Here is a 13,395-nt window from a genome sequence, read left to right as displayed (position 1 = left end):
GTCTTTCCCTCCTACCATTTCTCTTGTTTTCCTGTCCTCTGCTTCTCCCTCTTCTCTTGCTTCTCCCTTCCCTACCATTCCACTGGTCCTGGCATCATTCCCTTTAGTTCCGAGGGTTATTGTGGCTTACACCGCCAGCCTCTTCTAAATATATAGTATAGTTCTTTCTTTTCCCCTTCGTAATGGGTGTTTAGCCTGTGTGTGTGTGTGTGTGTGTGTGTGTGTGTGTGTGTGTGTGTGTGTGTGTGTGTGTGTGTGTGTGTGTGTGTGTGTCTTGACTATAGCGCAGCCTTAATGATCCTTGAGTAGTGTATAAGCCTGACGCCTATCACAGTAACATGAATGCTTTGAGGAATAGGCTTCAGCTGGTTGATTAGTAGACAGATGTAGGTGGCATCTGGAATTTAGAGAGTAAGTGAGGAAGAAAGTAGACAAGCTGACTAAGGGAGACAGATGTAAGACGGTCATCGTTCAGGTAAACACGACCACCGACAACATGGACTCCATTCTCAACTTCTCCTGACATTGGAAGGTTCAGGGATTGTGTATTCACTTTTGTTTATGAGCTGTGCTGTTTGGTGTGGGCCCCAGCCTGAGGCTAGACGTGAGTGCCTGATCCACCAGGCTTTGGCTACAGCCTGGTGGATTAGTGCAGAAGCTAGAGGATCAGGCTCATATAACAGGAAGGGCACTGCAATGGATCAGAGAATACCTGACAGGGAGGCAACAACGAGTCATGGTACGTAATGATGTATCACAATGGGCACCTGTGACGAGCGGGGTCCCACAGGGGTCGGTCCTAGGACCAGTGCTATTTTTGGTATATGTGAACGACGTGATGGAAGGGTTAGACTCAGAAGTGTCCCTGTTTGCAGATGATGTGAAGTTAATGAGGAGAATTAAATCATATGAGGACCAGGCAGGACTTCAAAGAGACCTGGACAGACTGGAGACCTGGTCCAGCAACTGGCTTCTCGAATTTAATCCCGCCAAATGCAAAGTCATGAAGATAGGGGAAGGGCAAAGAAGACCGCAGACAGAGTATAGGCTAGGTGGCCAAAGACTACAAACCTCGCTCAAGGAGAAAGATCTTGGAGTGAGTATAACACCAAGCATGTCTCCGGAAGCACACATCAACCAGGTAACTGCTGCAGCATATGGGCGCCTGGCAAACCTGAGAACAGCGTTTCGATACCTTAATAAGGAATCGTTCAAGACACTGTACACCGTGTACGTCAGGCTCATACTGGAGTATGCAGCACCTGTTTGGAACCCACACTTGATAAAGCACGTCAAGAAACTAGAGAAAGTGCAAAGGTTTGAGACAAGGTTAGTTCCAGAGCTAAGGGGAATGTCTTATGAAGAAAGGTTAAGGGAAATCGGCCTGACGACACTAGAGGACACTAGGGTCAGGGGAGACATGATAACGACATATAAAATACTGCGCGGAATAGGCAAGGTGGACAAAGACAGGATGTTCCAGGGAGGGGACACAGAAACAAGAGGTCACAATTGGAAGTTGAAGACACAGATGAGTCAGAGAGATATTAGGAAGTATTTCTTCAGTCATAGAGTTGTCAGGCAGTGGAATAGCCTAGAAAGTGATGTAGTGGAGGCAGGAACCATACATAGTTTTAAGACGAGGTATGATAAAGTTCATGGAGCGGGGAGAGAGAGGACCCAGTAGCAACCGGTAAAGAGGCGGGGCCAGGAGCTAGGACTCGACCCCTGCAACCACAAATAGGTGAGTACACACACACACACACAAACAAACTCTCTCTCTCTCTCTCTCTCTCTCTCTCTCTCTCTCTCTCTCTCTCTCTCTCTCTCTCTCTCTCTCTCTCTCTCTCTCTTTCTCTCTCTCTCTCTTTCTCCTTCCCTTAGTAATGACTCAGTCATTCACAGTGTACCAGTGACGTGCTTAAACTGTTATACAAACTTGTGTAGTTACCCAATATTACACCTTTCTCCTAGTGTTGTGTTTAGTCACAGCACAGTGTGACCACAGCACACGGTGTGACCGCAGCAGTGTGACCACAGCACACGGTGTGACCGCAGCATTGTGACCACAGCACACAGTGTGACCACATTCTAGTTGAATCTCTCATAAACGAGACTCATCACTCTAGCAACATCCACACAACGTCTGACATAACCTTCACCTCAGTCGACTTCGAAGAAACTATTGATAGTCGACCCATGCACTCTGCCCCATGTTGAGACTCGTCGGCCTCCATATTCATCAAAGATTGCAAGAATCACCATCATCTGCCTAAAAAGAGTATAGTATAAATGAATACTGAAGTAGGCCTCTTAGCCCATGCTTGGTAGGTCTAACTCACACCTAATTACATCCACTCACATACCTGTCAGATCTGTATATTGAAAGCTACTCGAAGTTCTGACCTCCGGTGATGCTACTCAGGACTTTGTTTCCAGTATGTAAAATTGTGTTGCTAAAACATTGCTTCCATATATCATTTCTAAATCTAAATTTGAATCCGTTCCTGCAAGTCTTGTCTTGGTTAGGTACTTCTAGCACGTTATTTATACCCCTTGTGAGTGCTTATTCTTTCTATTTGTACACTTCAGTCTCTGAATTCTTCGCCTTTCCTGAGAGCGCAGTTTTAGTGTCGTTAGTCTGTTGTCGTAGGAGAAATTTGTGTTACTTGGGACCAACTTCTTCACCCCTCTGTTTATGTTGGGAATGTAAGAAAGGAGGAACACTGCAGCAGGCCTACTGGCCCATACTAGGCAAGTCTTTCTCAAACCCAATGTGGAGACGAGATGTAAGCAGCATAATCTAAATGAGTCCTGAGTTACTCTCTTGGCTGTCTATGTTGGAACAGTTGTAGTGTAACATGAGGATTTTGTGTTGTTATTAATACTTAAGTTTATTGAGAACTTTATACAAAGTTTAAGCGCTGTATAGTCCTTGTGGCTTAGCGCTTCTTTTTGATTATAATAATAATAATATACAAAGTTTGACTTGGCTTTAAATTTCTTCAGAATGACTTTGTGAAACACGTGTGCAAGAGTTAGGTGTCTTTATTTCGAAATGTTTCGCCTACACAGGAGACTTCTTCAGTCGAATGTAGACGTGACAGCAGAAGCAGTAGAGATGTGAAGACGATGTAATCAGTCCATCCTGGAAGAGTTAGTGTTGAGGTAGTCAGACTGACCACCTAAGTCTTCAAGTGTGATGGACTGATCACATCGTCTTCAAGTCACTGCTTCTGCTGTCACGTCTACATTTGACTGAAGAAGTCTCCTGTGTAGGCGAAACATTTCTAAATAAAGACACCTAACTCTTGCACACGTGTCTCACAAAGTTGTCGGTATTGTATACCATTATCATATTCACATCTTAAGATTAAAACTTATAAATCTTTCTTTTTTTTTTTTTTGCACTTTGACAAAGATCTGTGTTTATGTAGCTCATAAGTACCATAGTTGTTTTGTTTTCCACAATTTTGGATGCACAGCCTTAGACAGGTGTGATCACGCTACATGTAATGTGTGCAAAAGGAGTAACTGGACTAGTGGAAGATTGAGACACTTATGCAGCATATGGGAATCTTTATTCAGGAAACGTTTCGCCACACAGTGGCTTCATCAGTCCAATACAAAGAGGAAGGCGTAAGGAGAGGAGGAGAATGAGGTAATCAGTCCCTCAACCTGGAGTCGATGTGTTCAGTCCATCAATCTTGTAGAATGTACAGTCTACGGCCCTATGCTGTACATTCTACAAGATTGATGGACTGAACACATCGACTCCAGGTTGAGGGACTGATTACCTCATTCTCCTCCTCTCCTTACGCCTTCCTCTTTGTATTGGACTGATGAAGCCACTGTGTGGCGAAACGTTTCCTGAATAAAGATTCTCATATGCTGCATAAGTGTCTCAATCTTCAGCTTGTCGGTTTTTCAAACCATTCATCACAACTGGACTAGTGGGCAGATGTATGTTTAACTTCCTAACAAATAGAATCCAAAGGAGTATTGGAGATAAATAGTATAAAATATCAACACGATGGAAAAATAAACACAAATGCAGTATAACGTGACTCTTTATTGACTACGTTTCGCCCACACAGTGGACTTCATCAAGTCACAAACAGATCTACCTGGGAAAAGAGTACCTGACTCTCCACTCTATGTACATAGATCCGTTTGTGACTTGATAAAGCTCACTTTGTGGGCGAAATGTAGTCAATAAAGAGTCACGTTATACTGCATCTGTGTGTTTTTCCCAAAGAGTATTAATAGTGGGCAAAGTTTAAACAGAGATTGTTATAGTGAAAAAACAGTGTCACATCATGATAGAGTACTCGTCTGTCTCCTGCTGTACTGTAGTACAGTGCTGTAGCGCTGCTCTGAGGTAAGGAAACAGGAGCTAGGAGTACCCTCTGTCAGGACACCAGCCTGCTGGGACGACTCTAAGCTGGGACAACACCCTAGCAAGGAAAAAAAAAGGGTCGCTGCTAGAAAAACGAGAGTCAAGGACAAGACGCTAGCCGCCAGCCCCTTGGAGATATGCCACACATGCTTGCTATCATGCCACACACGCATGCTATCATGCCACACATGCTTGCTATCATGCCACACGCATGCTATCATGCCACACAGGCATGCTATCATGCCACACGCATGCTATCATGCCACAAACGCGTGCTGTCATGCCACAAACGCGTGCTGTCATGCCACAAACGCGTGCTGTCATGCTACAGATGCATGCTATCGTGGGGCACGTGCATGAAACGCCACACACGCATGATATGCCGCACGTATATGATATCCCATATATGTATGATACGCCACTCAGGCATAATACATCACACACACATATGCTGCACATGTATGCTATCCCACGCACGTATCATCATGCCGCACAGGCATCGTGGGTACTTTATTGCTATATCCCAGTGTGGTTTGCCATATTTGACTGTCTAATACTTGACTGTCTGTTGTGAGAAGCGCTTGGTAGGTTCCTGTTAACTGTTAAAGCTTATACCGTTGCTCTCGTCTCTACGTACTGTTTATGTTACGATTTTTTTTTATTTTGATTATAGATAAGCTAATTTTATTATACCTAACCTAGGTTACCTAAATAATGTATACTGAGATATTTGCTTACGTAAAATCGAATGTGAAATTGACGTTTTAAGACAGATTGAAGACGTAGATGGTTGGTGTGTGACGAACCAGCATGCACTCTCTGCCTCACATAACGACCAACATGCAGGCACTGTCTCGTATAACGACCAACATGCAGGCACATGCATTTGTGGTCACAGTGGTGGCCCATGCTAACCTCCCTATGGTGTATAAATATACCTAGTTGGATAATTCTTATTGTAGCCAGCTGGCCCAGTGGTTGACGCACTGGCCTGCAGTTTTACAACTCACTCACCATGGGTTCAAACCCCTGGTCTGATAATATACACATAAGAAACACCTGAGGAACTAGTCTCTTACACACTACTATAATAAGGCGATACTTCAGTGATAAATACGGCAGGAAGTATAAAATACACCTAGTGAAAAGCAGTGGCGCCGTGGGCACAGTAAGAGAGCAGTGTGTCAACATGCGTGGCCCAGGACTCACCAGCTACGAGTACGTATGAGAAATATTGCTGGAACAAGTGTAAAAGTGTGCAAGAAGAATCTGGAGCATTACCTGACAGCAGTGCCAGAGACGCTTGCTCTGCGGGTCGCTGGCACCATTGATCTGCTGGATCAGGTCGAGCCGTCAGACTAGAACCCATGAAGCCGGTCACAGGTATGGGGGTGCGTGGGCGGGGTGGGCGTGGGCGTCATTTGGCAGAACACGCGTGTCATGCATGCAATGTCTTGACAAGGCGTGGGTGCTTCCCTTCCCTTCCTCACTACACACTTCCTCTCATCACCACACACTTCCTCTCTCATGCCTCTCATCATCACACACTTCCTCTTTCATGCCTCTCATCATCACACACTTCCTCTCTCGTGCCTCTCATCATCACACACTTCCTCTCTCATGCCTCTCATCATCACACACTTCCTCTCTCATGCCTCTCATCATCACACACCTCTCTCATGCCTCTCATCATCACACACTTCCTCTCTCATGCCTCTCATCATCACACACTTCCTCTCTCATGCCTCTCATCACCACACACTTCCTCTCTCATGCCTCTCATCACCACACATTTCCTGTCTCATGCCTCTCATCACCACACACTTCCTCTCGCATGCCTCTCATCATCACACACCTCTCTCATGCCTCTCATCACCACACATTTCCTGTCTCATGCCTCTCATCACCACACATTTCCTGTCTCATGCCTCTCATCACCACACACTTCCTCTCGCATGCCTCTCATCATCACACACTTCCTCTCTCATGCCTCTCATCATCACACACTTCCTCTCTCATGCCTCTCATCACCACACATTTTCTCTCTCATGCCTCTCATCAGCACACACTTCCTCTCTCATGCCTCTCATCACACACTTCCTCTCTCATGCCTCTCATCGTCACCAGCACGCACTTACCAGCACAACTTTTCCTCCCATCTTCCTCACACTGCCTCTAATTTCTACCTATCTACCTTACAGTGTTGTTCCTGGTACTGCTCTTGTTGCTTCTGGTGCTGCTGCTGCTTCTACTGACGTTGTTGTTCCTGGTGCTGCTCTTGTTGCTTCTGGTGCTGCTGCTGCTTCTACTGACGTTGTTGTTCCTGGTGCTGCTGCTTCTACTGACGTTGTTGTTCCTGGTGCTGCTGCTTCTACTGACGTTGTTGTTCCTGGTGCTGCTGCTTCTACTGACGTTGTTGTTCCTGGTGCTGCTGCTTCTACTGACGTTGTTCCTGGTGCTGCTGCTTCTACTGACGTTGTTCCTGGTGCTGCTGCTTCTACTGACGTTGTTGTTCCTGGTGCTGCTGCTTCTACTGACGTTGTTGTTCCTGGTGCTGCTGCTGCTTCTGACGTTGTTCTTGGTGCTGCTGCTTCTACTGACGTTGTTCCTGGTGCTGCTGCTTCTACTGACGTTGTTCCTGGTGCTGCTGCTTCTACTGACGTTGTTCCTGGTGCTGCTGCTTCTACTGACGTTGTTGTTCCTAGTGCTGCTCCTGTTGTTGCTGCTGCTGTTAGACCTGGCCTTCTTTTCAAGGTTTTTCTTATGGTGTGTCACGTGAAAATTGGCCAGCGTATTAGTGTGCTTTACTCCTCCCAGACACGCAAATGTTGAGGAAGATGATGGTAGTATGTGTACTCACCTAGTTGTGGCTGCTGGGGTCGAGTCACAGCTCCTGTGTGTGTTGGGGGGGAGGGATTATATACTAAGACGTGTGTAAGGATTCAGTGTAGTGTTGTGTTGTGGTAGTGTTGTCAGGATTACTGTTGCTTGGCTTTGACGACTACAAACAGAAACAACTATATGGATGTTCAAGTATAATTGGAAGGCGTATACGCAGGAGCCTCCAGGTGTGTGCCGTTGTAACAGGTGTGTACTGTTGTGGTAGATGTGTACCGTTGAGACAGCTGTGTACCGTTGTGACAGGGACTGATTACCTCTAATTCCCCCTGTTCTTCACCATTCTCCTTTGTTTTGGACTGATGAAGCCGCTGTGTGGCGAAACGTTTCTTCAATAAAGATTCCCATATGTTGCATAAGTGTCTCAATTCTTCAAGACCACAAAGAGCTCGTGTACGAACCATCACCCAGACAAGTGCCTCACAACACACTCTTCACAAGTTTAAACTTAATGTGTATAACATTCACTCATACTACTTTGTATACTATATACAAAGGCTGATCAACTCGAGCATAATCCCTGGTGTGAAACTCTTCCCAGAAACCTTGATGGTATCCCCCGAATTCGACTCAACCTGTGTAAACTCTCAATACTCACAAATGATTCTAAAATCTGGGATTGTGTGTCTGAAGGTTACAAAGGTTTCGTCTCTGCCTCACCTACCTCACGGCTACTGCTAAAGCACACCTTCTTTAAGGTGATCTTGACAGCAATATACCACGTTAAATAAATCATGAACACTCTTGAAGCCCTTTTGGTTTAGCGCTTCTTTTTGATTATAATAATTATCCTGAACACTCATGAACAAATCCTTCCATCGAAGACCAACCCCAAAAGTTTTTTTTCATAAATACATGAGTAAGATTAGGGAGAAGATAGTTCTGCTTAAAAGTTGCTAAGGTGAGCCTACCGTCAGGACGAGAATAAGTTATACACGATCAAAGTCACTAGTGACATGGTTCTCAGACAAATAGATCAGTTAAAACCAAAACAGATCTCCGGGCCTTAATGAACTGTTCTCAAGAGTTGTAAGGGAATGTAAGGAGGAACTTAGCAAACCGTTAGCTAATCTTTTCAACATATTACAACAAACGATCATAGTGCCGGAAAAGTGGAAATTGGCAAATGTGATACCTGTCTACAGAGCAGGAGACAGGTCGTTAGCTTCGAATTATAGACCAACTAACCTCCTTTGTGGAAAAATTGATGGAATCAGTTGCCGAGGTTATTCGAAGCCATCTTGAAAGACATAAATTGACCAGTGAATCTCATTTCTGCTTTACAAAGGAACGTTTCTGCCTTACGAATTTACTAACTTTTTACACTAAGGTATTTGAGGAGGTAGATCATAATTATGAGTATAAAATTGTTTATATGAAGTTCAGTAAGGGTTGTGATAGAGTTTTGCATCCTAAGCCTCTGGTATATCCATATGTTCGTGAGTTAACATCCATAGGATGGGTCTGGGGCGCACAATAAGCTAGCCACTTCGCCGACAAAATCTGTATCTAATCTAAGAGAAAACACATTAAGTGTCCGGGGCCCAAGACTGTTCAACAGCCTCCAACCAATCATATCGGGAATTACCAATAGACCTCTGGCTGCCTCCAAGAAGGAGTTGGACAGATACTTAAAGTCGGTGCCGGATCAGCCGGGTTGTGGTTCGTACGTTGGATTACTTGCGGCCAACAGTAACAGCCTGGTTGATCGCCCTGATCCACCGGGAGGCCTGGTCGTGGACCGGGCCGCGGGGGCGTTGATCCCCGGAATATCCTCCAGGTAGACTCCAGGTAGGTGTATTACAGAGTGACAGAAGCGTTATGGTGTATTATCCATACAGGTATAAGCTCCTTGGCTAGGAGTTTACGATAGGGCGAATTGAAGGTGGTATATTTAAGGAGATGAGTTAGGGGGGTGGGGGGTGAGAGTTACCTGGTATAGAGAGTAACCATGTAGCCAGGTGGGGGGTGAGAGTTACCTAGTATAGAGAGTAACCATGTAGCCAGCCACAACATGTGACCAATCTTCTCGTAATTATGATGGTTTTTATCCAGCGTAAGTGGTTATTATGACTGTGTTATTGTGTAGGGTTAGAGGTGGTCCTGGGCCGCTCTTATGTTCTAGTACCTGCTGCTCTAGCTCCTGGTACTACTGTTCTAGCTCCTGGTACTACTGTTCTACTTCTCTCTCACACACACACACACACACACGTACGTTCTCTCTCACTTTCTCACCTTGACGCCTGAACAATAACAAGAGATGTCTGTCTTACTGAGTCACTCTCTGGGAGACAAGAAAGAACTGCATCTCACCAGGATGTAGGTACTACATGAAGAACTGATACATGAGTATTGTAACGCCAGTTGCCTCTGTACTCTCACACTTGTACTCGCTGTGTTGTCTTTGTGGAGGTCGAGTCTCAGCTCCTGGCCCCGCCTCTTTAACCATAATTGCTGGCGTTATTGGTTTGTATATGTGGGTGTGTGGTGTGCTATTAGTAGTAGTATTAACAGTAGTAGTAGTATTTATAACAGTAGTAGTAATAGTAATAATAGTAACAGTAGTAGTAGTAGTAACAGTATTAGTAGTAGAAGTAACAATAATGGTAACAGTGGTGGTAATAGTATTAACAGTAGTAGTAAAAATAGTAGTAACTACTAGTAGTAACAGTAACAGTAGTAAAAGTAGTTGTAGTAACAGTAATAGTAATGGTACTAGGATAGGGGCTCTGCTAGGTACTGGTACTAAGGACTGAAGGACCTTGTCATGGGTTGTTATGTATGCAGCGGGGCTTCACCTGCGTCTTACCTGTGGCGTCACTGTTGTTGTGGGGGGTCATCGCCCCGGCTGCCCGATTTCAGACAAAACCTCTTACGTGTGTAAGGAACTTTTAGGAGAAAATGAACCAGTAATAACTAGAGAGGAAAATAAACATACATGTATAGTGGATGTTAGTACAAGTGTGTTAGACTTGCCTCTAATCCTAGGTCTGTAAGAGAGAGAGACAGAGAGATAGGGCTCGATACGACGTATGCTGTCAGTGACCCTATAAACCCCAACAACAACGACAGAGAGATATTGGTGAAGGAATGTGACTGGAAATAATGATTGGTATAAGTGGAGGTGACTGATTGACTTCTACTTATCCACCACAATTGTCTCTTCCTTCCTTCTTTCCTTCCCTCTCACACTACTTTATCAACACTCCCTCACATTGCAGCCTGCAAAGTGTATAGCGGTACTGAGGTGAACTCTCCCTGTATACTGATGTGCAAGTCTAGCACACTCCCTCTCTCCCTCCCTCCCTCCCTCCCTTCATCACTGTCACCACCTGCACACACCTGAATATATATACACACGCACACTTACATGTACATTACACACCTGCACGCATACCTAGTAGATACACATGTATACACCCGACACACACCAGGATATATTTCAACACCTCCATATGTGAAATTTAGGCATCCACAAAAGCATAAGTATCCGCTAATTAACTATGTGTCCCGGATACTGTGTTCTGAGTGTCCCCATCCACAATGATTGTGGAGACTACTATCCATAACTACACTGTGAAGGAGAGTACTATCCAAAACTATATTGTGGAGGAGACTACTATCCATAACTACATTGTGGAGGAGACTACTATCCATAACTACATTGTGGAGGAGACTACTATCCATAACTACATTGTGGAGGAGACTACTATCCAAAACTATATTGTGGAGGAGACTACTATCCATAACTACATTGTGGAGGAGACTACTATCCATAACTACATTGTGGAGGAGACTACTATCCATAACTACATTGTGGAGACTACTATCCATAACTACATTGTGGAGGAGACTACTATCCATAACTACAGGTTGTTTCACTCGGAGGAGGCCCCGAGTTATGGTTTACTACAGACAATATACAAACTAGACGATTACTATTACGGGAGTACCAGTTCGGTGCCTCCTATGAGTCGAACACCCTGTTTATTGTATGGGAGATCTACCATTGTGTGTGTTTACTAACACTGCGTTTCCATTATCACCATTCACAACTATCTTGTAGAGTAAATGACTAGTCTATTTTATTCCTAACACCCTGTAGTCTGGAGGCCCGGGAAAGGGTGTACGTGGAGTGATCTAGATTTGAAGTGTGTAAGGGCCTAACTAGTTGGCCTGAGAGCATGGTCAGCATGGCCAGGTGACGGTCGTTGACGTGGTCTGGTTCTGGCTAACGGAGCGACTCGTTACTTCCCTTCTGGTTTGCTAAACAGTATCTGGCACAGCAGTCTCGTTCTCTTAACAGTCAACAGTAGGTGTAACAATAATGTGCTGCTACCCTAGTCTGTGTGATAGTTACACAGTGGGAACACAGGCTAGTTGATCCCTTGTCATATTCCATCACACAGGATGAGTTTCCCTGTTATATTCCATCACACAGGATGAGTTTCCCTGTTATATTCCATCACACAGGATGAGTTTCCCTGTTATATTCCATCACACAGGATGAGTTTCCCTGTCATATTCCAACACACAGGATGAGTTTCCCTGTCATATTCCATCACACAGGATGAGTTTCCCTGTTATATTCCATCACACAGGATGAGTTTCCCTGTTATATTCCATCACACAGGATGAGTTTCCCTGTTATATTCCATCACACAGGATGAGTTTCCCTGTTATATTCCATCACACAGGATGAGTTTCCCTGTTATATTCCATTACACAGGATGAGTTTCCCTGTTATATTCCATCACACTGGATGGGTTTCCCTTGCATTCCATCGCACTGGATAGAATTTTTATTATCTTCCATCACACAGGATGGATTTTCGTACATAAGTTACAGAGTGCATAAGCATGATCTGGGAGACTTAAATGTTTGGCTGTGAGGATATTATGAATGTTTCCCACTCTGGGTTGAGAAGCAAGGACAGTAAAGCCCTGGATGCTGGAGGGAAGGAACGACACAAACCTTCGAACATTGTGTGATGAATACTTAACCTTTCTTAGTCTGGAGGTGAATACGAGTCCAGGATGTTGTTGTTACTTGTTGTTATGACAATAAGAGGCCAGGATGTTGTTGTTACTTGTTGTTATGACAATAAGAGGCCAGGATGTTGTTGTTACTTGTTGTTATGACAATAAGAGGCCAGGATGTTGTTGTTACTTGTTGTTATGACAATAAGAGGCCAGGATGTTGTTGTTACTTGTTATGACAGTAAGAGGCCAGGATGTTGTTGTTACTTGTTATGACAATAAGAGGCCAGGATGTTGTTGTTACTTGTTGTTATGACAATAAGAGGCCAGGATGTTGTTGTTACTTGTTGTTATGACAATAAGAGGCCAGGATGTTGTTGTTACTTGTTATGACAGTAAGAGGCCAGGATGTTGTTGTTACTTGTTATGACAATAAGAGGCCAGGATGTTGTTGTTATGACAATAAGAGGCCAGGATGTTGTTGTTATGACAATAAGAGGCCAGGATGTTGTTGTTACTTGTTATGACAATAAGAGGCCAGGATGTTGTTGTTATGACAATAAGAGGCCAGGATGTTGTTGTTATGACAATAAGAGGCCAGGATGTTGTTGTTACTTGTTGTTATGACAATAAGAGGCCAGGATGTTGTTATGACAATAAGAGGCCAGGATGTTGTTGTTACTTGTTGTTATGACAATAAGAGGCCAGGATGTTGTTATGACAATAAGAGGCCAGGATGTTGTTGTTACGTGTTATGACAATAAGAGGCCAGGCTGTTGTTATGACAATAAGAGGCCAGGCTGTTGTTATGACAATAAGAGGCCAGGATGTTGTTGTTACTTGTTGTTATGACAATAAGAGGCCAGGCTGTTGTTATGACAATAAGAGGCCAGGCTGTTGTTATGACAATAAGAGGCCAGGATGTTGTTATGACAATAAGAGGCCAGGATGTTGTTATGACAATAAGAGGCCAGGATGTTGTTGTTACTTGTTGTTATGACAATAAGAGGCCAGGATGTTGTTGTTACTTGTTGTTATGACAATAAGAGGCCAGGATGTTGTTGTTACTTGTTGTTATGACAATCAGAGGCCAGGATGTTGTTGTTACTTGTTGTTATG

The 13,395-nt window shown here is 44.2% G+C and overlaps 1 protein-coding gene across 1 annotated transcript in view; it reads left to right on the top strand.

The window, feature by feature from the left end:
• Positions 1-13,395, top strand: part of LOC128695569 (uncharacterized) — an 854,631-nt gene that overhangs the window by 227,954 nt on the left and 613,282 nt on the right. The gene's annotated exons all lie outside the window — the stretch shown is intronic.

This window comes from Cherax quadricarinatus, chromosome 42, assembly GCF_038502225.1.
Source record: "Cherax quadricarinatus isolate ZL_2023a chromosome 42, ASM3850222v1, whole genome shotgun sequence".
NCBI classification, from domain to species: Eukaryota; Metazoa; Arthropoda; class Malacostraca; order Decapoda; family Parastacidae; genus Cherax; species Cherax quadricarinatus.
The sequence above is the reverse complement of the archived record's forward strand: the minus strand, read 5'-3'. Positions and strand labels throughout refer to the sequence as shown.